Raw genomic sequence first — 11,473 nt, 5'->3', positions numbered from 1 at the left:
TGCAATGGTAAAGAGATTTTCACTTTCATATTAGAAACTGAGTGTGACTGTAATTACAAATAAAATACTCTGACTTCCCCATAATCCAGAATGAAATTCTTCCTAATTTTTTTTGACAGTGCTTCTGTCTTTGGTACTATGGTATCTTTGAGAGCCTCCTGTCAAACCTAGGTGTCCAAATAGAGCCAAAGTGGGGAATAAGCATTACTCTGATATTTCTACAACTTATGAAAAATTGATAAATTAAGCCAAACATCCATAAACCTTGCCTTCAATTTAAAGGAAGTTCTCACATTTATTGAAACTTCTCAGAGTAGCTTGTCAATAATTAACTAGACCATATTTTAGAAATTTTTAAAAAAGGAAATAAAATTTTTCTCAAATAAAATGAAAACATAAGAAAATAACTATATTGTAATGCCATAATTAAGTGGGATTTTGCTTGGTATCTGGCAGGAGAATTATCCATTGAATAATCAAAATCTAACTGTTTCTTCTCTGTATCTGTATTAGGTGATACAATCTTACAATCTTACATATCAGTGTTATAATTAAAGGGCATTGGGGTTTTTTTTTTTTTTTGGCTGTTTTAGTTCTGAAAAATGATATAACAAATTTAGGATGATTGATAATTCTAGATAGAGAGTCATTAAATGACAACGGAAAGAAATTCACCCTCAATTATGATTGTGATACTACGTCAAACAGATAGAGGAAACCCTAATTCTGAGCTCTATTAAAATGTACTTATTTCAATTTCCAGTTGCTATGTATGTCCTATTAGCCGCCTGACATTTTGAGTAGTACACTAATTCATATGAATTGGGTTTTAAATGAAAGCTTTCAAGTCAACCTTTATGGAACGCTGAATGTGCGATAAGCCCAGAATTAGCAAGAGAATGAGGCGATACTTTTTCACCCAGCAAGCTTCTTATATGAAGAGCAAAACCTGAACACTCAAATTATAAAATGCTTTCCTTTCAAGGACCTCACCCATAAGGAAAGCGCACGCTGATTTCATCAAATTTTTCTCTGGGGACCTATTAAGTAGTTAGGAGCAGATATAATTCTACTCTGCAGTTAGAAAATTAAAGGTCAGAGGTGAAGTGTGTGTCTTGCTAGGTAGGTCTCCATTGGATCTCCACCTGTCAGGCACCAGAGTTGGGGACAAATGTGAAAGCATCACACGAAGCGGGCTGAGGATACACACAAATGGGCAAAGATGATGTAGGCCGAGGGTAAGCAGGGAAAGAGAAAGAAAGGTTCCTGGATTATCTTCTAGAAAGGCTGCTGGGCACAGTGGGGTTGTGTGTTAGAGCAGAGAGACCCTTCCCTCTCGTGGGTCTCTTTTAACAGGACAAGGTAAGAGTAACATGGGGAGGGGGAGGTGGGCTGCTCGTCCCCAGGCGGCCTGGCTTTAAGGCGCCCAAACCTGGCGGTTACCAGGGAATGCTACTGTGCACACATGCAGAAGTTGGGCAGAGGATATCATTGCAGTCCCCCTGCTGGGGGGTGAAGGAAGAGCCCCATCTAGCTAAGAGAATATGACCCCCTGCTATTGGCTAGCTTGTTGTCCAGGCAACCCAGAACGAGTCCCAAGGTCCTATTTGGCCAATCCTGCTCAGGGCCCTCACTGCATTCATGGAAGAGCACCGGACTAGAAATCAACTTCTTCTCCCCAAGCTCTGCCACCAGGGAACTGTTTCCTCTCTACTTCAGCTTTCTCGTCTGTAAAATGAAGGACCTGGATCCAATGCTTCCTAAGGCACTTTCCCCAGTTTTAAATTCGAATATCCTTACTAAGTCACTTGTCACTTCCATTAAACTCTATCACTAAATTGAGTACCCAACTATCTCCATGAGTGAAGGACACTAATTACCTGGGTGGCAAAAATCTAGAGTTCACGAAAATTTTTATAGCAATTTTTCCCATTGGATAGCAGACTGCAAACTATTAGGCTTTATGGCTTGCTCACTTATGTAATAAATCTGACATGACCTGAAACTCTCTCTCTCTCTCTCTCTTTTTTTTTTTTCCTCCAGTTAATAAGGTCATTGGTTTCTATTCCTACAGAAAACCTCTTGTCAAGAACCAGGAGAAAAGTCTAGTCACTGTGGTCCAGGGCTTCAGGGCAGAAACTGAGAGACCCGACAGCAGGTGCAGATGTAACGTTCATGATGCCGCAGGAGTCTTTGGTCCTCCAGTCTGGGGAGGATGCTGAAGCTTTTGGCAGGACTCCTGTCAGGTATCGTGTCCTCCTGTTCTGCTGGTCGAAGAATTGCGACCATAGAGGCTGCGGGCTCCGCTGTTAGCTGTCTTGTGCCGATGACAAGTCCCGGAGCAAGGACAGCTGTGGGGAAAGGGGGCCAGAGCTGGGGAAGAAAGCGGGGAATCGCTAAACGGGAAAGATGCACTGCATGCACTGCAACGTCCTTGACGGAGGGATAAGGAGACGTGCTGGAGTCCCTTAGAAGGTACGCTCTATGAGGGCAGATGTTTTTGTCCGGTGAGGCCATTGCTATAAGTTGCGGCAGCTAGCTAGCATCGCCGGAGTGCAGGAGATATCTACGATGAAAGCGGAGGGGACGGTGGGGATGAGGTCAGTGACATCGGGGGTGTCGCGAGGACTTCGCGAAATGGATGTTGTTGTCTCAGGAGCAAAAGGGCCAGAGGAAGTGCATCGGTACTGGAGAGATTATGACAGAATCCCACGAGGCAGCTTAAGTCCCTGCTTCTACTAGAGTTTGCAGAAAGAGGACCTCTTCCGCTGTTAAGAGTCGACAAATCCCCACCGTTGCCTGATGCAAGTTTGAATTCTTGAATGAGCACTTCCTGCTCCTGAAACCTCAGGCCCCTCCTCTCCCGAAGCCTGTGAAGCCAAGCCGGCTCTGGCCCTGGGTGATCTCCGCCGTCACCCACGCTGGTCCCTGCCTGTGCGGCCTCACCAGGAGGCTCTCAACCATCCTCTGGGAGCTCTGTTGGAGAAGTCTAATCAATCTGGATCTCTCAAAACCTCCCGCTGGCTCCCCAGGTGCAACGGGCTGAAACCCTGCCCAAGCCACGCTATCCTTCACGCTTTCTCTTCTCTTCAGGGCCTGAGGCACCCGACCTATCTTCTGTGTGCACCTCGACAAGCCTATCACACCGTCACCCTTTGCTTTGTCTCTTATTCCTTGCTCTTCCTGGAAACCTTTGTTCATTCTTTGAAATCCCTTCAAAGCCATCCTTCAGAATCTCGTTTTCCCCGCTCTCCTTTTGAAGACGCTCACCCCGGAACCCTACCTGTTCTTCCCTCATCTGGGCAGAGTACCCCATCCTGGTGCCCCCTTGGCCTCTGCGCCTGTCCCTACCCCGGAACCCGTGGCTCCGTGGAATCGCGCTCACATGCCTGTCTTCCCTCACTCACTGAGATGTCTCCTTAGTGTGAAGCTGCCCCAGCATCAAGGATGAATCTTTCTTCTCCATCTAACAGTGAGTACAAGATGGCTAGCCATATCTATGCTGAGACATTATCTACAATGCTGGGAACTTATGAGAAAAACAAGTAAATATTGAAAGACAAATAAGAAGTTTCTCTGAACACAGAATACAATAGTATGCCCTAGAAGGAAACAAATCCAATTAGTACTTAAGGGCAAAAAGCGACCTACTGAGACATTAGAATTTCGACACAGGGCAGGGGTGGGCAGTTAGGTCCTGTAACCTGATGGCTGGGTTTTGAGGTAGGTTGGGGGCTGCGAGGAGACATGTTGAAAGTTTCATTGGCTCAGCCAGGATACTCTTGTTTGGAAGGCATTTTAGGTGTGTGCCTGGGGTAGTGGTGATGAAGGGTTCTGATGCACGCCTAAAGCTACATTCTTCAGGGTCACCTGCAGAGGGACCATAGAAATGAGCAGAGAGGCACCAAGCACACATCTTGGTAAGAAGCAAGCATTTACCATAGAAGAGGCTCACTCTGACTTAAAATTTTCCAGGTACGTGGGTTGCACATATATTTGGAAAGGGAAGGAAGCCAGGAATGTGAGAGACGACGGCTCCTTCGTTGCCTCTGTTCCTAAAACTATCAATTGAACTCAAGGGTCACCAAGAAATGGTACCTTGGAGAGGCAAGAACCATCACGAAGGCATTCAAGGGCATCCAGGAAGCCCTCTGCTGTCTGTGTCAGTGGACACAATAATTGAACTCTGAGTTAAAAAAATCGAGAGAAAACAGCAGACCTAAATGTCTATAAGGGGCCAGATAATAAGGGGCAAGAAATAAGTGCAGCGTGTCCAATTATGCCACACAGCAAGGACAGAAGCCCTTCGCACGATGACAAGCTACTTTTCCTTTCCCCAAAGACTTGCGATCAACAAGGTGGTACGAATTATGGGGACGAGGAAAGGAACTGAGATCGTAGAGTCCTCGGTCATGGCAACTGTGACGAAGGTTGGGCTGGAGAGAGAGAAATAGGGACAGAGGTGCTGAGAATGAGTCTCCGGGTGAACGGATGTGGTTTGGGGGGAGGATTTCCTTGTTCTTTTTACTTTTTTCCTCTACATTTTCTTTATTGGGATGCTTGGCGCTGTGGTGAAGTAATCGGTCCATAAATATTACCTCTTGTTATCATTACTGATAGTGTTGTTGTTGTTATTATTATTAAAAATATAGGGGCAAATGGCATGAGTAATAAAGTTGAGCCTCTCAAATTCCTGGAGAAGACAAAAGGACAACTATCTTTATATTGTGGCAAAGCAATGAGGAATGAGAAGGACCCAGCCACGTCGAGTCCAAGGGCTGACCGACGAGGGGAGATTTTTAAAGCGAGGGGAGTGTTGCCCGTGGCTGACGCGCTGGGAATACATTCATCTTTCCACATTGCTGCAGCAGCTTGGAAAAAGGAGCACCGACAATGAACTGTCATAAAAATTGCATACAAAACCTTTACTGTTGGAGATTATAGTTATCAGGGGCTCGTGGGATTAACAGAGAGGAGAGCCAGAGAAACTTCAATAAAAAGAAAAATTATGCTTACTTACGTTATTCCTTTACAGTGTCATTCGGACATTTTTAATTTAATGTGAAATTTCAGAGGAAGAACGGTTCTGTTGGTTGAATAGGAATGGAGTGGATGTAAAATAGTGAGCTTTGTGCGAACCGACAGCATTTTCCTAAGCTAAAGCCTGAGGAGCTAGAAACTGCTCGTGAAACCTTCGCGTAAAAGTCCTGTGAAAGCGGCAATGTGTGGACAACACCTACCTGCTCCTTCATCTTCCATCAAATAGTTACTGAGCCCTACTCTGTGCCAGGCCACATAACTGGTCCTAAGAAGGGAGTGTTACCCACACAGCCCTCCTGCTGGCCTGGAGTCTCCAGAAGGAAATGCTTTCGTTTCTAAATGAGAGCTCTGACGATTTGAAAATGATCGTAACTTCTTAGTTGAAGTCGGGCTCTTTGTTCCTGTTCTCCCAACGGCCCATGAAAGGTCAGCTAAGCTAACCTGTCCTTCAGAGTCCCTCTCATGGACGCCGGGTCTAGACCTTGCCACATGCCATCTCCTGGTTTCCATGAAAAACGCCACATCCTAAAGCCGCGAGCCAGAGTCTCTTTGTTTCCATATGTTTTCCTGGGGGCTCTCTCATCACAACTTGTTATGCAACCCATCTCAACATCACGTCCCATTTGGTCAAAAGACATTTCCAACCCAGTGCTTCCCAACCTCTTCGAGGGGAAGTATTACATGCAAGTTAACATTGCCATGCCCTGACAGATCAAATGAGGAGACCCAGCCGGAAAGCACTGAAAGTTCATGACAAACCAGGTCATTTCCTATTATATTTACATTTCCGTAATAGGGTTTTTTACGGGCTCCTCTTAAAGATGGCTTACAAAATCCCATGTCGGCTTTTCTCTTGAATTCTACGTCGCTCATATAAGAGTTATTGCGTGTATGGTTAAGTGGACCGTGCTCAGTTATAGCAGGATGGCAGGTAGTTGGGGGTGAGGGTAGGGGGTGGGGGAGACAGAGGTATAGGACTAGAGCCAGTCAGGAAGACAGGACGGGAGCTGAGGGGTGCAGAAATGTGGTCTCCCACCTCGGAGGCCAGCAGAGAAATGGGTGGCAACGCAGAGTGAAGCTTAGACGAGCAGGTAGATAACACTGGGCATCTGTCGGTGGAGGAACAGGCCCTCAACCAGGGAGCCTGGGTTCAGGACCTAGTTGCTAGAATTTGCAACACTAGAAGCAGGACTCACAATGTGAAAGCGTGAAGGAGGACCACGTGAGTCCCTGGGACGAAAAGGAAGCCAGTGGCCAGGATAGGGCACTGTGAGGACAAAATTGTGTGACATCCCAGGAGGTGAGGTCCAGTCCTCAAGAAATGCATGTCACACAATGCTATGTACCTGCACGTGTTCATGGCAGCGATGGAGAGGCCATGACAGGACAATCACTTAAATATTCACTGACACAGATGAGAATTCTTCTAAGAGTTAGACTGAGGCTGAGCTGGCAGGTGGCAAGTTCACTGCCACAGAGAGCCATGAACAGAGTTGGAGGAATCCAGCAGACTTAACTTTCTTTCAGTTTACTCCAGGCTCTGGACAAGTTACCACTAAGCCCTCTACTAACTACCAAGTCATCTTTCTTCTTCCTTTTTTTTTTTTAGATTTTAAACAAATTTTAATTTAGTTTTCAATTACAGCTGACATACAATATTATGTTGATTTCAGGCACACAACATAGTGATTAAACATTTACGTACATTACGAAGTGATCACCTTGATACGTCTAGTAACCATCTGACACCTTACATGGTTATTTATTACAATATTATTGACCATATTCTCCGTGCTGTACGTTTCATCCCATAAGTCAGCTCTCTCCTTAAATAGTCAGAATCCTCTCTAGCTCCTGACTCACTGTTGATTAACATTGGGTGTTAACATCCTTCACTATTAAGGGTTCAAAAAAGATATCCACTACTGTCAATCTATCGTTTTCAACTCCTAAGCAAATGCTCAACTCGCTTATAGGTTGTTCCCAGTTTTCTTTGGCTTTTGGTCAAGCTCAGTCCTTCCCTGCAGGAAACATTGATTGAATCCTATTACGTGCCATATACTGATGAACAAGGCGTATTCCCTGACCTTACGGAGTTTTCAGGTTAGAGGAAGAGGCAAAAATAAATGAATAATAACAGGTGGTTTCGGTTCACTGTGACAGTATGTGGGAGAATCCCCTATTGGGTCTTAGGAAGAGACCTGTTCAGGGGCAGCTTTCCAGAAGGATTATAGACAAACTGTGAGCTCTGCACGTGCCTACGTGCCTTATCGTGAAAGGGCCCGGTGCTTCCGTGGAACTGTGCGCTATTTAAAAAATGGATTTTCTATTCTTTTAATGTGATAACACTTAATAGGAAATTCTCGTAGGCATAATATGATGTACAAGGCTCATGTTACCTGATCTATGTAAAATGGAAATATGATTAATGTTCTGACTCTTGCAAGCCCTACGAACAATGCTCTCGGAAGGTGCGTAAGAGTCTGCGATTACTCAGGCTGTCTGAGGAGGTAATCCCGAGGAGCCTCGGTTAGACATAAAATTTTACTGTATTCATAAAATCTGTGTCAGACTTAATGCAGTCTAGTGGTGAGAAAACTGGATCAGAAGTCAGGATTCTCGATTTGCTTTTTCTAGTGTTGTCGCCAAATGTCCCTGCACCATTGGCAAATCAGGTCTGTGGCCTCCATGTCCTCATTTCTAAAACGGAAGGATTGAAGCAGGTTTCCTACTAGTTATAAAGGACTATGATCCTGCCCTAAAGTTAATCTAAGAATGGTGCTATAATTATTTACGATGAACTATGAAAAAAAATTACTTAGACCATGATGTTCTTTTTGAGAAAACCCACTTCACGACAATGGAGAGGACGTAATAAATTAGCTGCTTTGGGTTAAACATAATACTCTAGTCAAATGTATGTGCTTAATACTAGGGTAAAAGGGCTTAAAGCTATTTGTCTATTTTTACTAAATAGATAATGGCCAGGCTCACACAACCAGGCATGTTAAAATTATATGCTGTTTAGTCCACCTGTGACTTCACGTGGGGAAACAGACACATATGTTAATAGGTAGCTCTGGAGACTGCTTTGAGGAACAGAAATCAGATGTTGGTCTGGCCAAAAAAAAAAAAAAAAAATCTCTTCCAGTGTCACACATTAGCCCCTGAAATTCCGACCGTGGTCTCTCAGGGATTAAAGATAAATCCTAAACTCTATCTTCTTCACTCTCTGAGCCTCACAGGACCACAGGGATTAACTAAGATAATTTATGGAAATGCGACTGGCACGTAATAGTCAATCAATAGACATTCGTCCTGCCTTCCCATTCAGATCCCTCCACTGCCCGGTCATTTTCTTGCTCTCTCTCCACTGAGCCAGGGAAATGTGCTACTTTTAAGCCCTGGCTGATGCTGCTTTCTCCACGTGGAATGTTTCTCTCCCTTCTCTACGTTCATCCAGATCCAGTTGTGTCAATCAAGGTTCTCAGTTGCAAGCAACAACAGTCTCCTCTGGCTCTCTTAAACTACCAGGGAAACATTACCAGGGCCTTTCGTCATGATAAGGGGCTGGGAAGCCCATCCTGGAGAAGGAGATGGATCTCCAGGGGGCCCGGGCCACACTGTGAGAACCGCGCAGGCCACGCACCACCATCACCACAGGTGCATCCTGACTGCTTAGGGCTTAAACTCCACAGCCACAGCCCACAGACCACACATCTATTTGGTGAGACTTAAGTCATGGGCTGGCCCCCTGGCTGCTACAGTCAAGCTGAGGTGGTAGGAGAGCTCTTGGCCTCAATGTCGCCCCTGTGAGCTCCTTCCAGGATCATCTCTGCCACACATTTTAGGAAACGTATCACACTAGCCTGCACGTACTGTTTGACCCTTTGATGTCTCCTCAAAGAGCTCCTAACTGTGTCGACTGACTCGGCCTGTGTGTCTTCCTTGCATGGGATACAAGAGGCTCTTGTTGGGTGAGGGAAAGAGTGGACTCAGGATAAACCCTAAAGTAACCAAGAAAAACAGCAATGTCCAGAGTCCACCCCTGCCAAGGAGCGTGGGCTGTGGCAGGACGTCACCGTCAGCCTTTGGGAGCCAAGTGGTACCATGAAGCTGTAAACTCCTTGAGTAAAACCATATTGCGAGTGTGTTTTTCTGTCCGAGAGTCTATACACAGCTTCGACAGAAGGCCTGGCCCTGACTGTCTGGGAGCTCTGTGCAAACTCCAGTAATCAAAACCCAGAAATCAAAACTCCACACAGAAGTGAGCAGAAGCCATGCAACCGTGTCAGGAGGAAGCACAGATCTGAAAAAAGACAACACCCTCGGTTAATAAAATTCCTTAATATGACTCAGAGAAGAAAGTATTCTCCAGCAAAGTGAAAAGTCAAAACCCAAACCTCCACAAAATGTTAAATCAGACCAAAGATTGCTGCTGCCTCCCGTATTAGCCGGCATGAGCTTCTTAGCATTACACGATGCTGTAAGGAAATATTTTAAGCTATTTTTAGATGACACGATGGTGCACTGAGAAAGCTGAAACGATGATCGGCACCAAAGAATCATAAACATCTACTTCCTATTTTTTAAAATAATTAATTCCTAAAAATAAGTCTGTATGAAAGTTAAATAATAGATTCACATGTTCTAAAGATTGTTAAATTCCAAGAGAGCTTATAATTTAAAGAAATAATTTAAGTTAAGCTAAATTCCATAAAGGAATACATAGCTATGGATATTCTAGAATGCTTCCAATTATTGCTTTAAATTCTAAAACAGTATGACATTTATTCAGTTTGACATAAATCTAACATGGTTTGAAATTTTCAAAAGTAATATTACCCCAAATTATAAGTTTGCTCATGTATTTGAAGTAATGTTTAGAATTTGAAGGGACTGATTTTATTGTTGAAAAATTTGTCTGTTCTTTTAAATATATTTTTTCCATTATTTTAATTGTGTGTTACTGGCATTCGGGCATTCTTCAAATTTCGTGCATGCATCTTTCTAAAAATATGCTCTTTCATGCATAAATCATTGGCACTCTAAGCCACATTTGCTATGTCTATTTAGACTTTTAGATATAACCTCATAAACATATATTTTACTTGCCCAGCCAACAGTTTAATCTCAGCAAGACTGCCATCGGTACAGGCGGAGTGGTGTTTGTACAATTAATTGAAAAGGTTATTACATTTTTGCATGCCACTTTGTGAAAGTAAAGCAGAATTCAGAAGGAAAAAAAAAGTAAACATTAACACCCATGGTAATACAGAGGAATTAAACCTCAAAAGTAAGAATAATAGGAGAATCTCTGATCTATCCATATAATGGAATACTATTCAGGCATTAAAACCACAGTATCTAAGAATATCTACTCACATTTGGAAATACTCATGCCACATTTCTAAGAGGAAAATGCCAGAAATAAACTGTGCACACATATGGCCTTCATTTTGGATACCAGCCTTTTCTTAAAGGTATCTTTCCTGTCATCCTCTCGGCTGCAGAAGCAGTGTGACAACTGGAAGAGGTCTCAGGAGGGAACCCAAGAGCTGGCCTTCTAAATAATAATAATAATTAATAATAATGAGGAGGAGGAGGACGATCATAATAATAATAGAAAGAGTATTAGTAGTAATAACAGGTAGTAATAATGCAGGTACAATGGGTTATTTTTCACTATAGGTGTCACAGTAGAAAAAAAAAAGCAAAAAGAAACATCTAGAAGAGGTAAGAAGATTAATATTCTCTTAACTACAAAACTACGAAGGTTATTTTGGGGAACCAAGGACCCATTTTTGGAATCAGAGGCATTCTTTGACCTTGAAATCAAGTCAGAAGAAGGATGACTTGGGGACACAAACCAAAAAATATTTAGACGGGTCCCAGGGGTGGCAGCGATGTCAGGTATGTGAGCCGTTCAGACCAGGAGGAAGAAATACAACAGGAAGAGAACTCAGGTCACTTAGATTCCCAAAGACCTGAACTTTTCATCTCAAATGTCATAGCTTCTAGTTACACACAATTTTTATGGGCAAATTAGAAACTTGTGTCTCAGTATCCGCGAGATGCAGGAGATCTTTCTACAGTTGCCATGTTGACGACAGCGCATTATTTTGTAAACACACTCAGTGAAATCTTTGCTTTCAACTTTCCAGCAGTTCTTAAGTCTGCTCACGTCATTTTAAATTTCCTTTGAAACACAAGCGTACTGATGAGAGCTCCCATTTATGAAGCATGCTGCTGAGTTCCCTGCACACAGTACTCCACTTAATCCTCTTGTTAGTGTTATTGTTATTATCATCTCCATTTCAGCCCTTCTCGTGGGCTCTGGGAGTGTCCGGAGGGGCTACCTGTCAGCTGCCCTCACAAGGTCTGTGCTACGTTCTTTTTCTTGCACGGGTGCCTGTATGTCACCATCCATTAC

Source organism: Pteropus vampyrus, unplaced genomic scaffold, assembly GCF_000151845.1.
Source record: "Pteropus vampyrus isolate Shadow unplaced genomic scaffold, Pvam_2.0 Scaffold34, whole genome shotgun sequence".
NCBI classification, from domain to species: Eukaryota; Metazoa; Chordata; class Mammalia; order Chiroptera; family Pteropodidae; genus Pteropus; species Pteropus vampyrus.
The sequence above is the reverse complement of the archived record's forward strand: the minus strand, read 5'-3'. Positions refer to the sequence as shown.